A 9,046-nucleotide genomic window follows, 5' to 3' on the forward strand; every position below is an offset into this window, starting at 1 on the left:
GAATGAATGAACTGCTGGTTATGCCTAATGTTGCTGGACAAAGTGATGAAGGCAAAGAATGAGATCAGGTATTTGGATTCTCAGCTCAAGCACTGCATAAATGACCTAAGAGCGGCTAGGTGTGTCCCTCGGGAGAACCTAGGTCCTATAGCCATAGGGTCGAAACTGCTGCAAGTCAAAAGCAAGCCGTCATCATGCAGCTCTCGGCCTTGCGGGGTGTCTGTTGTTAAAGGGAAGGCTTCGGTTGAGAAATAATTGATAAGTTGGAATGGGGACCTGGGAGGGGGGCCTCGATGAAGCTGGGGACACTGTACCCTGAAATACTGAGTCTTCTTTTACCATGGAAAAAGTCTCTCCACAACCAGCATAAGTGACATTCCCAGCCCCAGCGGCAGCAGCGCCCCTGCCCCGGGGGACGCAGCCTCCCGCCCCCGGCGGCACCGGCCTTTCCACCTCCTCTGGGGCATTAAGCTGCGTTGCCTGAGGAAACGGTAAGGACTTCCCCTAAGGCAGTTGCCAGGCAAGTCAGTGCTGATTCTCCTTGGGACCCTCCCCCACCACCTCCCTTTGCTTCTGGACTTATAACAAGACTCACAGCCCAGCAGCCCCCTGAAGGTGAGGCCCACAGTGTGACACAGGAGGAGACAGGCCACACCCTAGAAGAGCCCCTTGACTTCTTTGATTTATACAGATAGACACCTGGGGGCATGAGTGGGAACGGACACTGGGTGTGGGCACGGGGGGAGGAACGTGGAGGTGGAGGGGCCGGGTGTGCAGACGTGCCACCAAGCAGAGGCTGCATTCCAGGCTGCAGCTCGGGGACTTGGAAAAGCTCTAAATGGCTGGTCAGTTGAAACATGGATCAAAGGATGCCCGCAGTGAGCGAGCTGGAGGTACCCAAGCTCCCTTGGCTTAACATAGAGGAAGCGGTTCAAAGGCTCAGGGAGATGGGAATGTGACAATGAAAAGCTCCTCGCCCACCCTGGGGGAGCCCAGGACACAGGCCTTTCATGACTGAGACATAGATTTGTGAGGGAGCCCAGTCTCCTTGCAGAGCTCTGCAATTGTTCTTCTCTGTAGGCCAGACTCACAGTGGGAACTGCAGTCAATCAACTGCAAAACTTACATGCAACGGGGATTAATTGGATCCTGGGGTAGCAGGGGCCAAAGAAAAGGTGGGCGTGGTTACCATGATGGACAGCAGAAGCAAAGCAGCAATGAGACCTGGGTGACAGGTCTGACCTATGCAGACCTACGGCTCTGGCTGTTTATCATGCTCCTAGCAGTGAAATAAACAGGAAACCTGCTCAATTCCTACTGGATACGAGCAGTAAACTTCCAGGCCAAGTGGACAAAAGTCTAAGTTCAATCATAAAAACAGAGAGAATCATGGCCTTAGTCATTCACAGACTTGAGACAGTCTACGGACCCCGACCCCTTGAATGCTTTAAGAAAGGCGGGTACCCTTGAGAAAGAACTCCGGTACAGTCCCCAGAATTTCTCCTGGTAATCTTTTCCGCAGTCTTCCTGAAAGAGACAGTGTATTGGAGAAAATAAAATCATGCGACATTTCGGGACAATTGGACACTGGCTCTGTCCTGACATTGATTCTAGGAGATGCTGGAGGGACGCTGTGGCCATCCAGTTAGGGAGGGGCTTAGGGAGCCAGGGGATCAATGGAGTTTTAGCTCAGGTCTGACTCCTGGGTCCAGTGGGTCCCCGGCCCATCCTGTGGTCATTTCCCCGGCTCCAGATGCGTAAGTGGAACAGACACACTCAGCAGCCGGCAGAGTCCCCACATGCATCCCCTGACCTGGGCTGCTATGGGGGGAAAGGCCAAGTGGAAGCCGTTAGAGAGGCCTCTACCTAGAACCGTCAGTCAAAAGCCATCCCACATCCCTGGAGGAACTGCAGACATCAGCGCCACCACCAAGCACTTGAGAGACGCAGGGGCAGTGATCCCCACCACAGCCCATTCCACTCGCCTGTTCGGCCCGTAGGGGAGACAGGTGGGTCCTGGAGAATGACGGGAGACTGTCCTAAGTTTGACTCCAACTGCAGCTGCTGGGCCAGACGTGTTTCCATTGCTTGAGCAAATTAGCACATCTCCTGCTTCCTGGTGCGCAGCTACTGATCCGGCAAATGCGTTCTCCTCCACCCCCGTCCACAAGGCCCAGCAGAAGCCAGGCCAGCAACACACCCTTGCCGCCCCACCTCAGGGGCCTCTCACCTCTCCAGCCTGTGTCAGAGGTAATTCTCAGAGGTCTCGATCACCTTTTCCTTCCCCAGGATGTCACACTGGCCCATTACACTGATGACATCATGCTGATGGGACATAAGGCACAAGAAGTAGTCACCATTCTAGACTTGTTGGTGTCAGAGGGTGGGGAATAAACCCAACTAAAATTCAGAGCCTTCTACCTCAGGGAAACGTCCAGGGATCCAATGGCGTGGAGCCTGCTGAGTTATCCGTTCTAAGGGGAAGGACAAGCAGTTGCATCTGCCCCTTCTTAGTCGTAACTAAGAGACAATGCTGAATGGGGCCTCTTCGAATTTTTTTTTTTTTTTTTTTGAAACGGAGTCTCGCTCTGTCGCCCAGGCTGGAGTGCAGTGGTGCGATCTCGGCTCACTGCAACCTCTGCCCCCTGGGTTCAAGCAATTCTCCTGCCTCAGCCTCCCGAGTAGCTGGGACTACAGGTACATGCCACCACAAAGAGCTCCCAGTGGCCAAAGCTGGAAGATTTGAACAAAACAAAATAAATGTAGTAATGGATTATAACCCAAATTATAAAATAAACATTCAGGAGTCCAATCTGATACAAATAAATGATTGAATAAATACATACATGGCAGACAACAGACAACTCTCCCATGCAGAAGAATTTCGAACAATTTATGTAGCTACTTCGCCCTTAACAAGGTGGAGTATAACTCCCCACTCCTTAGATGTGGGCTATGCTAGTGACATCCTTCCAAAGAGGACAGTACTAAAAGAGGAGAAAAGAGTCACTTAGCAGTGGAGAAACCTGACAAACAGCATGTGTTAGGCTGTTACTGCATTGCTATAATGAAATACCTGAGGCTGAGCAATTTTTAAAGAAAACAGGTGTAATTGGCTCATGGCTCGGCAAGTTTTACAGGAAATGGTGCTGACATCTGCTCAGCTTCCAGGGAGTCCTCAGGAAGCTTACAATCGTGGTGGAAGGTGAAGGGGGTGTAGGCACATGACATGGGAAAAGCAGGAGCAAGGGAGACAGGGAGGGTGCCACACATTTTTAAACAACCAGACCTTGGAAGAATTCACTCACTATCACAAGGATAGCACCAAGAGGACGGTGCTAAACCATTCATGAGAAATCCACCCACATGAGCCAATCACCTCCCACCAGGCCCCACTTCCAACACTGGGGATTACGTTTCAACATAAGATTTGGGTGAGGACATAGATGCAAACCATATTACAGCACCTGGACCAGGTGATGAAGCTCGACATCAAGAGCAATAAGCCATGTTGATAATATATAGCCTCAATATGATGTGAATGGCATTACCTCTGTCATCTTACTCAAACCCATAATCCCAAATTGATCCCGAGAAATCAGACAAATCCCAACTGAGGAAAATGCTGCAGAACATCTGATTAGTATTTCTCAAAAACTGTCAAGGTCATCAAAAGAAAGCAAAGTCAGAGAAAACGTCACTACCAGGAGGAAGCTAAGGAAACACGACGGCTAAATGTAATGTTGTATCCCGGATGGGAATTCTGGAACATTGGGGGAAAACTGAAGGAATCTGAAAAAAACTATAGTTTTTACTTAATAATAATGTATACATATTGGTTCATTAAGCATGGTGAATGTTCCACACCGATGTAAGATGTTGATAATAGGACAAACCGGGTGTGGGGTTTATGGGCATTCCCTGTACTATCTTTGCAATAATTCTGTAAATCTAAAACTGTTCTAAAATTTAAAACTTTATTGAAACTGGCATAATAGGCAAAAAAAAAATCCAAATTTGAGAAAACCTATAAACTCACAGATCCAAAAATTTTAATAAGCCCCAACATAAGAATCACTATCACTAAGAAAACTATACTGGGGAAGATAATAATCAAATTTCTCAAAATCAGTATTAAAAATAAATCTTGAAAGTAGCCAGAGGGGGAAATAGACCCATTACATACCAAGAAAGAAAGATAAGAGTGACAGTACATTTATTACCAGAAATAAATCAAAGAATAAAAGGGTGAGTAACATCTGTAAAACAGCGCAAGCAAATAAATTGCCAACTGGAATTTCCTATTCAGCAAAAATATCTTTCCAAAATGAAAGTGAAATCGACTTTTTCAGATATACAAAAGCTCTAAGAATTAATCATCAACTGACTTGCACTATAGGAAGTGTTGATGGAACTTCTTCAGGCAGAAGGAAAGTGATATCAAATAAACATACGGATCTCAAAGCAATAAAGAGCACAGAAATGATAACTACATGGGTAGATATGTACTTTTTATCTTGCGATTTAAATATCTTTAAAAGATAATTATAGTTGTAACAATATCAAAATAATTCAAGATGTTAACAGTAGAGGAAAGTGAGTGTGGCGTAGACTGGGAACTCTCTGTACTAACTTTACACATTTTCTGAAAAGCTAAAACTATTCTAAAATAAAAAATTTATTTAAATATTAACTTAATAATGAATAACAATATAGTGTGAGGTTTATAATATGTAAGTAAAATGCAGGACAATAATAGCATAAAAGTGAGGAGGGAAGAAATGGAAATATACTATTGCAAGTTTTTATGCTATGTATGATGTGATCAAATATCACTTGAAGAAAGACTAATAAGATAAATATATGTATTAGAAATCCTAAAGCAACCACTAAAATAATAAAACAAATGGCTATAGATAATAAGTCAACAAAGGAAAGAAAATGACATCATGAAAAATACTCAATCTGAAGGAAAAAAACAGATGAAGCAAATATAAAACAAATTACAAAATAATGGATTTAATTCCAATTATATCAACAATTACATTAAATGTAAATGATCTAAACACCTTCATTAATATACATAGATCGTTGGGTCATATGAAAAAAGCAAGACCCAACTATATGCTGCCTGCCAAAAATACACTTTAATTATAAAGACAGTAGGTTAAAAGTAAAAGAATTTTAAAAAGCATAAGCAAAACTAGCACCAATCAAAAGAAAGCCAGAATTGCTATGGTAATATAAGGGAAGCAGATTTAAAAGCAAAGAATATTACTGGGACTAAGAAGGTCATTTCATAATGATAAAAGAGTCAGTCCATAGAGAGAATTTAGCAATCAAAATGTTTATACACCCAGTAACAGAGCTTTAAAACAAATAAAGCAGAAAACTGACCAAATTACTGGGAGAAATAGACAAATTCATATTACAATGGGAAATTCAATATTCCTATTTCAATAATAGAACAAGTAGACAGAAAATTGGTAAGGACATAAGAGACTTGAATAAAACAATCAACTTGATTTAGCTGACACTGATAGGACAGTCCACCTGATAGCAACACAATACACATTCTTTTCAAGTGCACAAGGAGCATTTACTCAGACAGACCTTACTATGGGCCATAAAACAAGTCTCAGTAATTTCAAAAGGATTCAAGCAATACAAAGTATGCTCTCTGACCAAAATGAAATTGAATTACAATTCAAATTAAATTCAAAGTTAACAGAAAGAAGGAAATAATAAAAGTTAAGAAGTAAATCAAGGAAACAAAGCACAGGGAAAAATGGGAAAAAAATAAATAAACCAAAAATGGATTCTTTTTGAGAAAATCAATCAAATTGCTGAACTTCTACCATGATTAATCAGGAAAAAAAGGCAGAAACTGCAATATTAGGAAGTAAGAGAGATGATATCATTTACAGATTCTACAGATATCCAAAGGATAATAGGGGCTATTACCAATAACTTTATTCTGATAAATTTGATATCTTAAATGAAATGAACAAATTCAATGAAAGACTGAAATTACCAAAACTCATACAAGAACAAATAGACAACCTAAATACACTCACAAACACAAATTAAATTGGTAATAAAAATTCTATTCACAAAGAAAACATCACAACTTCACTGGTAAATTTTACCAAACATTTAAAGAAAAATGATACCAATTCTGGAAACATTATTTCTAAAAATTAAAGAGGAGGGAATAGTCCTTCACCATTTCTATGAGACCAGCATGATTACCCTGATACCAAAAGTAGACAAAGACGTTACAAGAAGAGAAAACTAAGGCTAAAACCTGTCATAAAAATAGATGCAAGAATTCTAAACAAAATTTTATCAAATCAAGCCTGAAAATATATGAAAAGGATAATACCTCATGCTCAAGTGTGGTTTCAGAATACAAGGTTGGTTTAACATTCAAAAATCAATATAAATTTTTCATATTAATGAAACTAGAAAAGGAAAAGCATATTATTACCAATATATATATGTGTACTGGTTAGGGTTCTCCAGAGAAACAGAACCGATAGGGTGTATGTGTGTGTAAAGAGTAGACACAGAGAGAAAGTCCACAGAACCAACAGGAGGTGTGTGTGTGTGTGCGTGTATGTGTGTGGAGAGAGAGAGAGACACACACACACAGAGAGAAAGAGAGAAAGTCCAAAATCGGCAGGGTAAGTGGCAGACTGGAGCCCCAGGAAAAAACTAGAGCCCAAATCCAAAAGCAGTCAGCTGGCAGAATTCCTTCTGGCTTAGAGAAAGTCAGTCTTCGTTTTGTTAAGGCCTTCTTCAACTGCTTAGATGAGGACTATAGTTCAAGCTTATCCAACCTGTGGCGCATGGGCCACATGTAGCAGGACTGCTTTTAGTGCAGCCTAACACAAATCAGTAAACTTTCTTAAAACATTAGACTTTTTTGCAATTTTTTTTTTAATCTCATCAGCTATCATTAGTGTTAGTATATTTTATGTGTAGCCCAAGACAATTCTTCTTTTCCCAGTGTGACCCAGGAAAGCCAAAAGATTGGACACCCCTGGTTTAGATGTTTGTCCCCTCCAAACTTCATACTGAAGTTTGATCCCTGATGTTAGAGGTGAGGCCTAATGGGAGGTGTTTGGGTGATGGGGCCAGATCCTTCCTGAATAGATCAATGTCCTCCCTCAGTGATGAGTCAGTTCTTTACTAGTTTCCAAGAGAGCTGGTTATTAAAAAGAGCCTGGCATCTCCCCTTCCTTGCTCACTCTTGCTTTCTCCCTAACCATGATGCAGATGCCCAATCTCGAACTTTTCAGCCACCAGAATCATGAGCCAAACAGATCTTTTTTCTGTATAGATATCCAGTCTCAGGTATTTCTTTATAGCAACACAAAATGAACTAAGACAAGGACCCTGCACATTGTGGAGGTTAATCTGCCCTACTCAGAGTTCACCAATTTAACATTAATCTCATCCAAAAATTACCTTAGCTGAAGCATCCAGAATAATATTTGACCAAACATCTGGGCACCATAGTCTATCCAATTTGATATGTAAAATTAACCACCACAATGCTAAGAAAAATTATCTAACAAACAATATCCAATATCCTTTCCTGATAAAAAAACTCTCAGCAAATTAGGAATAAACGGGAATTTCTTCAACCTCATAAGGAGTATCTATGAAAAACTTACAGCTAACATATTTAATGGTAAACGATTGAAAGCTTTCTTCCTGAGATGAGAAACAAGGTGAAGATATCTGCTCTACCCAGTGTAATAAGGAAAGAAAAAGAAACAAATGCATCCAGATTGGAATGGAAGAAGAAAGAAAAACTGTCCTAATTTATACAGAAATGATTGTCTAGGTAGATGGTCAAACAGAATCTACATGCAACACACAAAGAACAATCAGAAATTGAAATTTTAATAGGGTAAAAATGCAAAATACTGAGAGAGAAATCTGAAAAAATATGTGCAAGTCTGGTGTACTGAAAACTGAAAACATGCCTGAGAAAAACAAGTCATACCCAAATAAATTAAGAAATATACTGAGTCCTGGATTGAAAGACTCAGAATTATTATCAGGATGTCAGTTTGTGACAAATTCATCTATGGATTCAATCAGGACCCCAGCAAGAGTTAAAGAAGGCCTAGGGAGTAACCACCATCCTCTCTCTCCTGATTTCCCCCCTCTGGCCTCTCTGCAGACTGAATCAGAATAGATGATTGCAGACCTCAGACTCAACCAAGTAGCGACACCAAATGGGCTGCCAGGCCAGATGTGGTATCTTCGTTTAATCTTGCACTAGATTAGATTTACTTATTCTAAGATTAAATTAACACCGCCCCGGTACCTGGTATCAGTAGCTATCGACTGTGTGAATGAGTTCTCTTCCGTCTCATCAGGAGGGAGTGTGAGAAGCAATTTGCATTCACACGGGAGGGACAACAGTATACAGTCACAGTTTTGCCCCAGGGATAGGTTAATTCTCCTGCTCTTTGTCACAGTGTAGTCCAAAGGGAAAAGGCCCTCTGGACATTCCATAGATGATCGAGTTCGTTCACTATATTGATGGCAGTATGTTAACTGGATCTGACGAGCAAGCAAGGGCAAGTGCTCTGGATGCCCCAAGTGAGGCACATGAGCCAGGCTGGGAGATAAATTCCATGAAGCTTTAGGGGCCTGCTACATCATGATCTTATTACCATTACCATGAAGTTATTGCCATAAAATCTGGCAAATCCCATGGTACAAGTGGTATCTGCAATGGAGAAAGACACCACACACAGAGCCCCTGGAGAGCTTCAAATAAGAGTCATGGCCCAGACTCCCCGGGCTCTGGAAGAAGGCCCTGCAGAGAACGATATCATTCAGAAAGAGATTCCTGCCCTCCTGCGGGACCCTCTAGAAAAAGAATTTCTGGTCATGGACCAAAGTGACCATGTGGTCAGAGATGCCCATCTTGAGCTAGGATCTGTTAGATCCACCAAATCAGATCAGGCCAGCCCAGCAACGTCCAGCAAAATGGGAAAAGATAGAACCTGGGACTGGGAAC

Source organism: Macaca nemestrina, chromosome 12, assembly GCF_043159975.1.
Source record: "Macaca nemestrina isolate mMacNem1 chromosome 12, mMacNem.hap1, whole genome shotgun sequence".
NCBI lineage: Eukaryota > Metazoa > Chordata > Mammalia > Primates > Cercopithecidae > Macaca > Macaca nemestrina.